Source organism: Podarcis vaucheri (assembly GCF_965113315.1).
Source record: "Podarcis vaucheri genome assembly, chromosome: 3".
NCBI classification, from domain to species: domain Eukaryota; kingdom Metazoa; phylum Chordata; class Lepidosauria; order Squamata; family Lacertidae; genus Podarcis; species Podarcis vaucheri.
This window is the reverse complement of record NC_138761.1, coordinates 7,701,308-7,713,606: the sequence shown is the minus strand read 5'-3', so window position 1 is coordinate 7,713,606 and position 12,299 is coordinate 7,701,308. Positions and strand designations below refer to the sequence as shown.

Below are 12,299 nucleotides of genomic sequence, written 5' to 3'. Positions count from 1 at the left end.
TATTCTGCATTCCAATGAGCAGGAGTGTAAGAGCAAATGTAGATACCTCCTTCAGCCAAAAGATCTGTGAGAGAAAAGGAATACAAAGGAAAAAAAATAAGACAAAGTCAAATTTGACCTCTTGCCCTTGAACAAGCGCACTACTCCATTTGTTGCTGATTTGTAGTGTTCTATTTTTAAAATAAAGTATTCTTGCTATTGATATTATAATTCACAGCAACAAGCACAAGAACAACCACCTTCAGGAACTGTTTGCCTTGACAATATCTGGGGCAAGTGTAATGTGTGTGCAAGCCGCCAGCAAGAATATTTCTAACACACCATCTTCAATTCACCTGCAAGTGAATCAATACTTTAATTACCAAGTATTTTTCATAGAATCATAGAATCGTACAGCTGGAAGGGACCCAAAGTGTCATCAGGTCCAACCCACCACAATATCTGGGAGCTTCATACTTACACTGGTTTGCAGCATGGAACATTCTCTGCACATTTTCCTGTAGGATAATATGCTATAGTGCATTGGGATTGCCGACATAAACCAAAGATCCTCTCACATTGCCTTCTGTTTCTTACAGGCTCTCTACCTGCATATACACAGAGAGAGAAAGCAAGTGAAATGCCATCTATATATAATACCCTAAACCAATATTTCTAATTCTACGTTAATTTAGCAAAAGTTATCTGGCAGAAGAGTATTTGTAGTTTTCAGAGCTCAATCCACTTCACTTAAACCTCCAGGTGGAAAGTCTTCTCTTGATGAAGGGGCAGAGAGTATGGTCTTCAAAGACTTCCTGGGTATCAGTAGAGGTCCAGCAGGCACTAACGTTGGTAACCTCAGCTTTGAGCAAAGATTTATGGTTCTACCCATTTCGCATTCTTGCATGTTCTTCATTTTCCATTCTTAATCTTTCGAAATGACACTATGCAAAGGTAAATATTTGACTGACCTTTGTGAAAACGTAGACCTGGACAGAACTGAAATCTTACTTAGAGGTAAATCTGTACTCTACAAGGGAGGAGTGGGTCTTATTTCTTGCTGTTAGTATGAAACTCTGCTTAGGTTTGGATAGCCAATAAAATTAAATTGAAGTTATTGATTTGCTACTTCTCTATACCTATACCATTCTTCATCTGAAGATCACAGAGTGGTTTACAACATTAAAATACAAAATGAGAATACAAAACAAAACAAAACAAAACAAAACAAAAAAACCCAAACCCCATTCCCTCAAACCTATTTCAAAGGTCATGTATGGTTTTATCAGCCAAAGACTTTTTATATATTTTTTATTTTTTCCCCCATGATGATCTTTATTAGTTTTTTGTTTTATTTTGTTTTTTTGCCTGTGGAGAGCATTCCATAAATGGGAATTCACCTCAGAAAAGACCTGTTCTTGGCTTACCACCTCTTGTGGAGGAGGCAGACAAAGGAGGACCTCAAAGGAAGTTGGCAGCCTTTGAGTCGGTTGATATGGGGAGAGGCAGTATTTGAGGTATTGCAGTCCTGAGTCATTTAAAGGCATTTAAGGCTATAAGGTCAGCTTCCTCTGTTTTCTCTTTGGGTCTCCTCTGGGCACCCACTGCCTTGGTCCCCTGCCTACCCCAACGAGAGGTGCCTCTTCAGGCCACCCCACAGGGGCCTGGGAAGAGGATGCTCCCAGCCCAAGTGTCCCAACGGAGACTGGCCAAAGGTGAACGTGAGGCCAGCACCTTACGCACCTTGGGAGGCAGCAGCGGGTGCCACCAGGCCTGTGTGGCAGAAAGGTTCCCCTTTGGCACTGGCCACTCAGCGACCAGGCAAGGACAAGAAAGGTCAGCGTGGCAACTGCCTGTCTGCCTGTTCCCAACACCAAGGGCTGGCAGACTGGCTGGCTGGGCTCCCTCACCCACTTGTGTACTCTGAGGTCACCTCAGCTTTTGACACCCAGCACCCCCTGGCTAATACTCTCCAAGTATCACCCTTTGGAAACATCCATCCAAGTTGGACCAGAACCACTGCAAAGCAGTGCCACCCACCCCCAACTCAGACAATCCCTTCAGAAGCATGCCATGCTCAGTGGTATCAAAAGACCCTGAGAGGTTGAGGAGAATTAGCAAGGACACATTTCCCCTGTCTCTCTCCTGACAGAGATCATCATATGGGGATTTCCTGTGCCAAAACCTGGTCTCAACTGCAATTGAAATGGATCTAGAACATCATTTCCCTCCAAGAACGTCTGGATCTGGTCCATGATCATCTACTCAAGAACATTGCATAATAAGGAGATAGCAGCAACTAGTCAGTAATTACTTAGATCTTTTAAATCTAGGGAGGGCTTCTGAGCTTGTGGTCTTATCATTGCCTCCTTCAAGCAGGGAGGCAATATCCCCTCTCTAGAATAGGCATTAATCAGCTCCCTGGTTTCCCAATACAAGTCAATAGGATTGCCAAAGTTTTTCATTTCATGGATACAGGATGGGCTGGGTTGGTCCAGAATCTGGCACAATCTAAATTACAAACTGGACCAGAAATCAGATCCGGTTATAGGGTATTTATTCTTACGGTAATAACAGCAACGATGCTTTTCTCCACAATTTCCAATGACTGTAAAGTCACGAGGGCATTCCTTCAACACACAGTAGCCTGCCAGATCGCCGTACATGCATGATTCTTCATCTGAAACATCAGTGAATCCTGTAGTAACAGAGCAGCAAATGGCCTTTAGCTATCTATCCACTTACAAGAGAATTCAAGTAGAATGGTGGGTATGATAAAATCTAATAAATAACAATATCAGCAAAAAATATTTAAGAGAATGCAGAGAAACTCAGGTGGATGTTTTTTTTAAAAAAAACAAGCAAGCAAGCAAGCAAGCAGGCAGGCAAACACCTATTCTAACAAGAAGAAATGGCAGAGATGGATGCAACACAGAAGAACACATCAAAAAAGGAATATGGCAGTCTCCTTCCACCTCCCGTCTTGCTGTAACAAGGTAAAGGTAAAGGTACCCCTGCCCGTACGGGCCGGTCGTGTCCGACTCTAGGGTTGTGAGCCCATCTCACTTTAGAGCCCGGGGGCCAGCGCTGTCCGGAGACACTTCCGGGTCACATGGCCAGCGTGACGAAGCTGCTCTGGCGAGCCAGCACCAGCGCAGCACACGGAAACTCCGTTTACCTTCCCGCTATAAAGCGGTCCCTATTTATCTACTTCAGTTAGGGGTGCTTTCGAACTGCTAGGTGAGCAGGAGCTGGGACCGAAAGACGGGAGCTCACCCCGCCGTGGGGATTTGAACCATCGACCATGCGATCGGCAAGCCCTAAGCAATGAGGTTTTACCCACAGCGCCACCCGCATCCCCCTTCTTGCTGTATGTATACCCAACTTGAAGCTTTAACCCAACTTTAAACTTTAACCCCCATTCCCCCACAAACCTGCCACTAGTACCCAGTGTACTCAGGCCTCTGCCATGGTTCAAAATTGCACGGCATGTGCATTTAACCTGCGTGATTTCCATTGTAAGGGACAAGGTGAGGATGCTGTCGTGAGATGTCACAGGAAGTCAGTTTATCCTGTGACACCATGTAAGGTCATCCCTACCAGTCCCTGACCTGCATGATGATTGGCCTTTGCCCAAGAAGAAAGATAGAGAGTTTAAAGCTTTTTTTTTTTGCACCAAGTAAGTCCAATCAGACTCAGTGTGAAAAGAGCACTTAGCTGTTCACCTTTCTTCCATAGCAATGCCTTTTCAGCGAGCCAGGTGTTTAGTTGGAAAAGACGTGGGTGGTGCTGTGGTCTAAACCACTGAGCCTCTTGGAGTTGCTCACTGTAAGGTCAGCAGTTCGAATCCCCGCAGTGGGATGAGTTCCCACTGATCTGTCCCAGGTCCTGTCAACCCACCAGTTCACAAGCGCACAAGTGCAAGTAGATACTGTATATGAGAATTGGAAATGTAGAACGGGGGAATGGGGGAAAAAGAGGAAGAGGATAAGCATTGGCCCTACACAGTGGTATTACTCATTCCAGTCCGATTTAGGACTCAAATAATTGCTTACCTGGATTGGGAATGAGTAGCAGAGCAAACACAATATAGAAAAAGTATACGGTCTTCATATCTCCCAGAAGGTCAAGGTGGATGCTCCTTGTATCTCAACCTGAAAGGAAATGAAGAGGCAATGTGTTTTGGTGTGTCTTATACTCCTCTGGGTATTAAAAAATCTCCCTAGGCATTATACATTTAATTATAAATTGCCTTCCTGGATCACTGCTCAAGAGACCATGGTACGCAACTGAGAGGAAACTGTGGCAGAGTACATTAATCTGGCAATGCCTTCGCGGTTCACCCGGTTGGAAAAATGGTTTCAATGTGGCTCAGATCTTACTGATAACTGTCCCTATCAAGCAGCTCCAGTTTTCTGGTTCTTCCTTGCTGTTCAAGAAGTTCTGTACAGTACATTAACCGGAGGAGTAGCCATTACAACTTGGTCGTACGGAGGCTCTGACTGGTATGCAACTGAGAGGAAACTGTGGCAGAGTATTAATGATGATGATGATGATGATGATGATGATGATGATGATAATAATAATAATAATAATAATAATAATAATAATAATAATAATTGTTATTTATACCCCGCCCTCCGCAGCGAAGACCTGGCTCAGGGCGGCTAACAGCCAATAATAAAAACAAGTTGATTAAAATACAATTTAAAAGATTAAGATACAACATAAAAGGAGAAAGGAAAAAGAAAGAGGGTGAGGGAATCAAACTGATTCTGAGCCAAAGTCCAGGTGGAACAACTCTGTCTTACAGGCCCTGCAGAAAGAGATCAGATCCCGCAGGGCCCTGGTCTCAAGAGACAGAGCATTCCACCAGGCCGGGGCCAGTGAAGGGCTTTAAAAGTCAAAACCAGCACCTTAGATCTGACTCTGTACTCCACCGGGAGCCAATGCAGCTGGAAAAGCGCTGGGTGAATATGCTCCCATGGCAGAGACCCTGTGAGGAGCCTCACTGCAGCATTCTGCACCCGCTGGAGTTTCTGGGACAGCTTCAAGGGCAGCCCTTACAGTAGTCAAACCTGGAGGTGACCATCACATGGATCACTTTGGCCAGGTCAGGGCAGGAAAGGTAAGGGACCAATTGTTTGAGGCGGCGAAGGTGGAAAAATTTCGCCTTGGCTGTTGTTGTAACCTGCGCCTCCATGGAAAGAGAGGCGTCAAGGATTACACCCAAACTCTTAATAGAACTCAATGGCACTAATTGGGTCCCCGCAAGAGAAGGGAGTTGGTCCCTCATCCCCATACCATACCGAGCCAGCCAGAGGACCTCTGTCTTTGAAGGATTTAGTTTCAGTCGTCTCCCACGAAACCATCCAGCCACAGCTTCCAAACATCTGGTCAGTGTGTCAGGGATTGAGTTGGCTTGGCCATCCATCAGCAGATAGAGCTGAGTGTCATCAGCATATTGGTGACAACCCAGCCCAAAGCTTCAGATAATCTGGACAAGGGGGCACATAAAGATGTTTAAAAGAATCGGGGAGAGGATTGAGCCCCGCGGCACTCCACACACCAAAGGGTGGTGCGACGACAACTCCCTCCCTAGTGCCACCCTCTGTCCCCGACCAGAGATAAAAGAGCACAGCCATTTATGGGCTATGCCCTGTATCCCCACATCAGCGAGGTGGTGGTCCAAAAGATCATGATCAACCATGTCAAAGGCTGCTGACAAATCTCAAAGAATCAGCAGTCCCGACCTGCCTCGATCCAGTTGTCTGCGGAGATCATCTGTTAGGGCGACCAGAGCAGTCTCAGTCCCCAAACCAGGACGTAATCCAGACTGAAATGGAGCCCATGTTTCCTCCAGAAACCTACCAAGCTGTTCAATTGCCTTACCCAGATATGGGAGATTTGAAACTGGGTGGTAATTGGATAGATCTAAAGGATCTAGTGAAGTTTTCTTTAAGAGCGGACACACCATTGCTTCCTTCAGCTCCCCTGGGAATATTTCTGAGTTAAGGGACAAATTGATAATTTGAACCAGGGGGGTCCACGCAATATCTGGGCGCACCCTAATCAGCCAAGACGGGCACGGATCGAGGAGCCTGGTGGTGGGCCTACCAGCTTGGAGGAGTCCATCCACATCTGCAGGGAGTATCCGATCGAAATGTTCTAACACCGGACCCGAAGACAGTTGAGGGGCCTCCAGTTCTGTCACAGTATCTAAATTGGCAGGGAGGTCACTGAAGTGAAGGCACGAGACAGGTGTTGATCATCATGTGAGCTGCGCACAGGTGGTCTGAAGCGAGCTACCCCCATTCCTGTGGAGCCTCCTTTTATTGAGACAAATATGCAAGCTAGGCAGATACATGTTTGGGCTTTGACCTTTACGCATCTTCCGTCCCAAGATCGTGGGGTGGTACAAAGCTATTTTGGCACCTGTTCCACAGCGTCATTTTCCCCTTGCACAGTGTATGACGTAGGAGACAAAAGGTCTCAGGGGAAAAGTTACAGACAGGACACCGCTGACTTCTGAGACCGCAAAAGCTCAGACACAGGGGACAATGTTCTGACAGCCGTGGCTTGTCTGAGGGGGTTTTTCCCCTGCACCCCAAGATTGTGGCTGCCTGCTGGCGGGGAAGTGTGCTCCCTCCGGAACCCACTCCCCGCTCCGCGATATCCCTACAGGTCACGGCCGAGCAACAGGACTTTCTCCGCAGAAAAGCTCGCAAATGCCTCATAGCTGTGGGTTGAATTTGTGCTTAAATTTGGATGTCCTGCTAAGGATGTTATTGACCTAATTATTCTAAAAAGTTGTGCCAGGGGAGAGCTAGCGGATGCAATGGAAGCTGCGAAGTGAGATTTCTTAGCAGCTTTCATAGCCATCTCATAGGCTTTCATAAGCGTCCTATAAGATGTTCTTGAAGCTCCGTTACGAGTCCCTCGCCATACTCACTTTAGCCGTCTGAGATCCCGCTTCATTTTCCGGAGCTCCACAGTAGACCAAGGGGCCCGGTTTCAATGGGTTCGCAGAGGGCGCTTGGGCGCAATCTCATCAATGGCCATCAAGAGCCAGTTATTCCAGTTCTCGACAAGGTCATCTAATGAGTCGCCAGGAGGAGCAGGGTCCCTCAAGGCCAGAAGGAATCTATGAGGATCCATCAGTCTTTGCAGTTGAGCCCAAATAGGCTCGCCACCTGAGCAGGGGAGAAGCGGGAAGTCAATCTGGGCTTTCAGAGCGTAGTGATCAGACCATGGCACTTCTACAGGGGGGAGCATGATCACATCTATGCCAGCACCAAAGATCAAATCCAGTGTGTGGCCTGCTTGATGGGTCGGGCCCATAACGAACTGGGAGAGCCCCAGTGTTGCCATGGAAGTCACTAGGTCCAGAGCCTGTGAGGAGGGGGCATCATCGGCATGGACACTGAAGTCTCCCAAAACCAATAGGTTTGGGGACTCCAAGGCCCAGCCTGCCGCCATCTCCAGCAGGTCTGACAGGGTGGCTGCCAGTGCGCTAGCTGGTCGGAACACCAGCTAGACAGCCAAGTTCTCCTCAGTGCCCCACATGAGACCAACACATTCAATGCCGGAGATCGCCGGTGATGGCAGAGCCCTGAAAAAGCAATCCTCCCGGATTGACAATGCTACTCCTACCCCCCTGACCCAGAGTCTGCGATTGATGGAGGACAGAGAAACCTGGAAGTGTTTTCTCATGTAGGGAGATTACTTCACCTTCCCGTACCCAGGTCTCTGTCACGCAAGTCAGGTCAATCCCCTGCGAGACAAAAGAGTTATGAATGGTGGCGGTTTTATTGCCTATGGACCTGGCATTGCACAACACCAACGACAGAGGTGGGTAATCCCTGCTCGCCCTACCCTTGTCCCTTGGGATGGGGCATAGATTGGAAGGGATTCGAGCATCACTGCATCTCATAGCCCTTCTGCGATAGTGATATTTAGCCCCACCGATATTCTTCCCTAGCCCTTCAATAGTGGGAATCCCAGACCCCATACTAGCCTCCCCAATAGAGGGGTAAGATCTCCTCACTAACAAGTCATCTCTGGGCCAGGACTCTTGGGTCAGAATGGTATGGGGAAGAGGTGAATGTTCGATAGGGTAATAATCCCTAGAAGATAAATCCAACCGCAACCTGAGCAAAGAAGATGTTCAGTTCCTCTGCCAATGAGGTATCAGTCTTAACCATGTTCCTTGTATTGTCCTTGTAGTTGGTTAGGTGCTGCAGTCGCTGCCACACTTGTTTCATGATGTTATTGTCTAAATAGTTTTCCACCTTCAGCTTATACTGTTGTTTTGCTGCCATAATGCCTTTTTTGAGATTTATTCTCGCCTCTCTGTATATGTCTATATTCCCTGTCTTAAAGGCAGAATCCCGGATTTTCAGGAGTGTTCTTACTTCAGGAGTCATCCATGGTTTATAGTTCCCATAGAGTCTAATGCATCTCTGCGATGTTACATTATAGAGGCACACTTTAATATAGGAGAGTATAGCATCGGTGTATCTATGCAGATCTTGATGTTCAAACACAAGTACATTAATCTGGCAATGTATTCGCTATTCACCCGGTTGGAAAAATGGTTTCGATGTAGCTCAGATCCTACTGATAACTGAGGTCCCTATCAAGCAGCACCAGTTTCCTGGTTCTTCCTTGCTGTTCAAGAAATTCTGTACAGTACATTAACCTCACAATGCAGTCAAGATTCACTGGACTGGAAATACGGTTTCATACCCCCAGAAGCACCCAGGGAACCATCACAGCTACTGATCAAAATCTCTTCTATCTCCTTTTATTAATAATTTAAGCCATCAACCGTCTCCGTTTTCCTGTTAGGCCTCTTTCTCCCACCCACCTTTCCCATGTATTAAAAAGTACCAGTTGCAACCAGAACCAGGAATAAGCATGGAGACACAAATCAATGAACTGAACGAGGGCCACATTTCACATACATGTTTTCCACAATATTACAGCCACACAGAAATTCTTACAGACAGAGAGAAAGTAAAACCTTGAAGGGGGCAGGCTTGTTTCTCTCACACAGAGAAATGAGGAAGATAGAGCATGTACATTTTGCCTTATATCTCAGGTTCTCCTGACCTATGTATGGGGTGTTAGGGGAGGGGTAGTACCTCTGGCAGGGGGAGATATTGTTCTCCCCCTGTAGTAGTTCTTCAACATTTGGTCCCCAACCTGCACTCTACCTGTGGTTCCTAAAAGCTGTCTACTGGCCAGGTGAGGGTAGCTGATGGGTCTCAAATCCAGAGTGAATAGGGACTTGTCGGTCCCCTGTGAATGTAGATAAAGCTTCAATGAAGTGAGCAGACCTGACAAATACTGAGCCCAATTGTCAAGAAGGCAGTTTCTGCACATGTGGCAGCTAGACTGGTGACTGGGAGTGGTCGCCGAGACCATATAACACCAGTCCTAAAAGATATACATTGGCCCCCAGTACGTTTCCAAGCCCGATTCAAAGTGTTGGTGCTGACCTTTAAAGCCCTAATGGCCTTGGCCCAGTATACCTAAAGGAGCATCTCCACCCCCATCATTCAGCCTGGACACTGAGGTCCAGCTCCGAGGGCTTTCTGGCAGTTCCCTCACTGCAAGAAGTGAGGTTACAGGGAACCAGGCAGAGAGCCTTCTTGGTAGTGGTGCCTGCCCTGTGGAATGCCCTCCCATCAGATGTCAAGGAAATATACAATTATCTGACTTTTAGAAGACATCTAACGGCAGCCCTGTTTAGGGAAGTTATAAATAATAATAATAATAATAATAATAATAATAATAATAATAATGAAATGAGGGGCAGGTGGGGCTCCTTAACCTGGGATGGGAGAAAATCTAGGAGAAGAAAAACTTTGATCTTCTACCTTCACTGCCTTGTGGTTATACTCATGGATGAAAATTGCTTAAGGAGTAATCCCCAAGGAATAATCCATATCTTCTGTCTTGCAAAACATCTACACAAATCCAGAGTGGAGTCCCAAGGCAGTCAAATGGTGCTTTATAAACCTCTTTCTGGCACCCCCTGTGGCCCAGCTGCTCCCAAATGGACAGCCTCAGCGATAACACATCATACAAAATATACAGTGCAGTCTTTGCTCCTTTCTGCGGTTACATATTTTATATTTTATATCTTTTCATTGCTTCATAACCAATCTAAATCTATTTACTAATTTGTCCTCCTCTTTCTCCTTAATTATCACTTACTGCACATGTTTATATCAGGCCTGCTAATGTTGTGATTTGTTTACAGTGCATCTTCAAATAATGAACCATATTCCCCCATTCTATTTTTAGAAATCTCTCTTTTCGATTTCATATTCTTCAACATAAAGTGCAGTCTCAAATCAGCATTGCCAGAACTCTGGGAACATTTCTCTAATTCTGCCCCAGAGATAACATAGAAACAATCTCCTTCTGATTCATGTAGGTACAAAGGAAGACTGCCAGACACAGTGTGGAACACATAGCAAGGGCCTATGAGACTATGGGTAGGAATTGGAAGGGCCTTGGGGCACAGGCGGTTTTATCATCAACCTTTTGTGTTGAAGGTCAAGGTCAATTAATTTCATTAGTCAATTTAACTTGTCTAAAGTAACCCAAAGAAACTTCCAACATCCATAGAAAGGAACAGATCCTACCATGCAAAGGGAGCATGTGCTGGCAAGGCCAACATTCCTGTATGACACAGGCCTCCCATGAGTGAGGAGACCATATCTTGAGCTTACTAGTTTGGGGAGTGGACATGGGCATTTCTGGGAGCAATGTCGTAGCTGCCATGCAGTGCTGAAGCTCACGTCCTGATTTTGGACTCTTGGCCTTTGACTCCTGGGTGATCCCACCTTCCTTTCACCATTGATAACTTTTTTTGGGGGGTGGAGGGGAGTATCTCTCTTGTTCAGGAAAGATTTGCCCCTTACTTCCAAGAAAGAGTCTCTGTCATCATGTTCTGTTTGTAAGGATTCCATATATTTTGATTGCATATGCAGTGAATGGATGCAGCTGATATGCTTCACAGCATCATTTAAGTATCAGGAGAGCCCCTCCTCCATCCAATCTTTTCTTATTCCTCTTTGATCTCAATGCAATTAAAAAAAAGAATGTTCCTCATAGAGGTAGTTAGTTGCCCAGGCAAGAGCATGATGTGACCCACGAGAGCAGCCAAATCACCAGAACGTTCAACAGTGATGGGATTAAAATCAGGCCAAATATTTCTTGACGGCAGCAGGTGTCAGGAAAAAGCAGCAATGCAAAAGCCAGCTGCAGGTGGCTGGAAAGCAAAACAGGATGTTGATGTCTGCAACTGTACTAGTGGAGAAAGGGGGCAGTCCATTCTCTGTACTGAGCACCGGATGTTAGCTCAGAGTGTCATCTGACCTGTACTGGAAGTACAGGGGCGGAGTTGTGACTCTACTGCTGGAGTCTGGAGGGTACAGACGCGTTTTCTCTGTACTGCTGAATGACAGGAATAAAAGACATGTAAATAGGACTCCTGTCTGTCTCTTTTCCCCTCCCTGGGGAATGCAGGGAGGGAGAGAGGAGGAGGGTGTGTTCTCCTCACGTTTGAGGAGGATCGCCGGTTTATGACCTTGCCTGCCGGGAGACGCAGACGGGAAGGTCAACAAGTATCTCAGCCGGTTGCAAGCTGAGATACTGACATCTGGTAGCAGACCCGGTGGTTATGATGCATCGTAAATCTGCATGAGAGGTTGATGGATCATTCATCCTCTGCACCAAAGGAAAGGCAAACGTCTGCGTGCAGCCAGAAGCTGAACAGACGGCTGGTGGAAAGAGGAGGTGTTTTCCAAGCAACGGAGCCCCAAGGTATGCTGAATTTTGGGCTAAAAGTGTGAACGCAGATTGATTCATTATCTGGTTCACGGGAGCTGCGTTTGGAAAAGGCCAGCTCTGAAAGAGGAGACTTGCATGCCAGAAATTCTTGTGGTTGATAAGCTTTCCTGTTGGAATGCACTGTTGCAAAGTAAACAGTCGTGGAAAGTTACTGGCAAAGGGGCTGGACTGTGAGGCTGAGCCTGAGAAAAGCGAAACAAAACCACGGAGTGTTTTGGCTACAAACTTACGAGCTCTTGGAGGGGACTTTCCATAGCAGCCAGCGTTTAGCTGCCAGGTGCCATGAGCAGTTTGCCTGCTAGAGAAGGCAGAAAACAACTGTTGGATTTTAGAGCTTACTTGAGAGTGTGAGCTGAAGGCTTGGATTCAAAATGGATGCCAAGAAGGGGGGAGACTTGCCTTGTCCATCTCCCCTGACTAGAGACAGTTATTCATCATGGTCTGGATGGATA

General features: G+C 46.5%; 1 long non-coding RNA gene across 1 annotated transcript; it reads right to left on the bottom strand.

Annotated features, from left to right (window-relative positions):
• Positions 1-560: 560 nt before the first annotated feature.
• On the bottom strand, positions 561-4,386 carry LOC309529805. Its single transcript, XR_014218476.1, has 3 exons — positions 4,035-4,386; positions 2,546-2,677; positions 561-587 (listed from the first exon to the last, which is right to left on the bottom strand). It is a non-coding gene; the product is annotated as an uncharacterized lncRNA (long non-coding RNA).
• Positions 4,387-12,299: the final 7,913 nt, after the last annotated feature.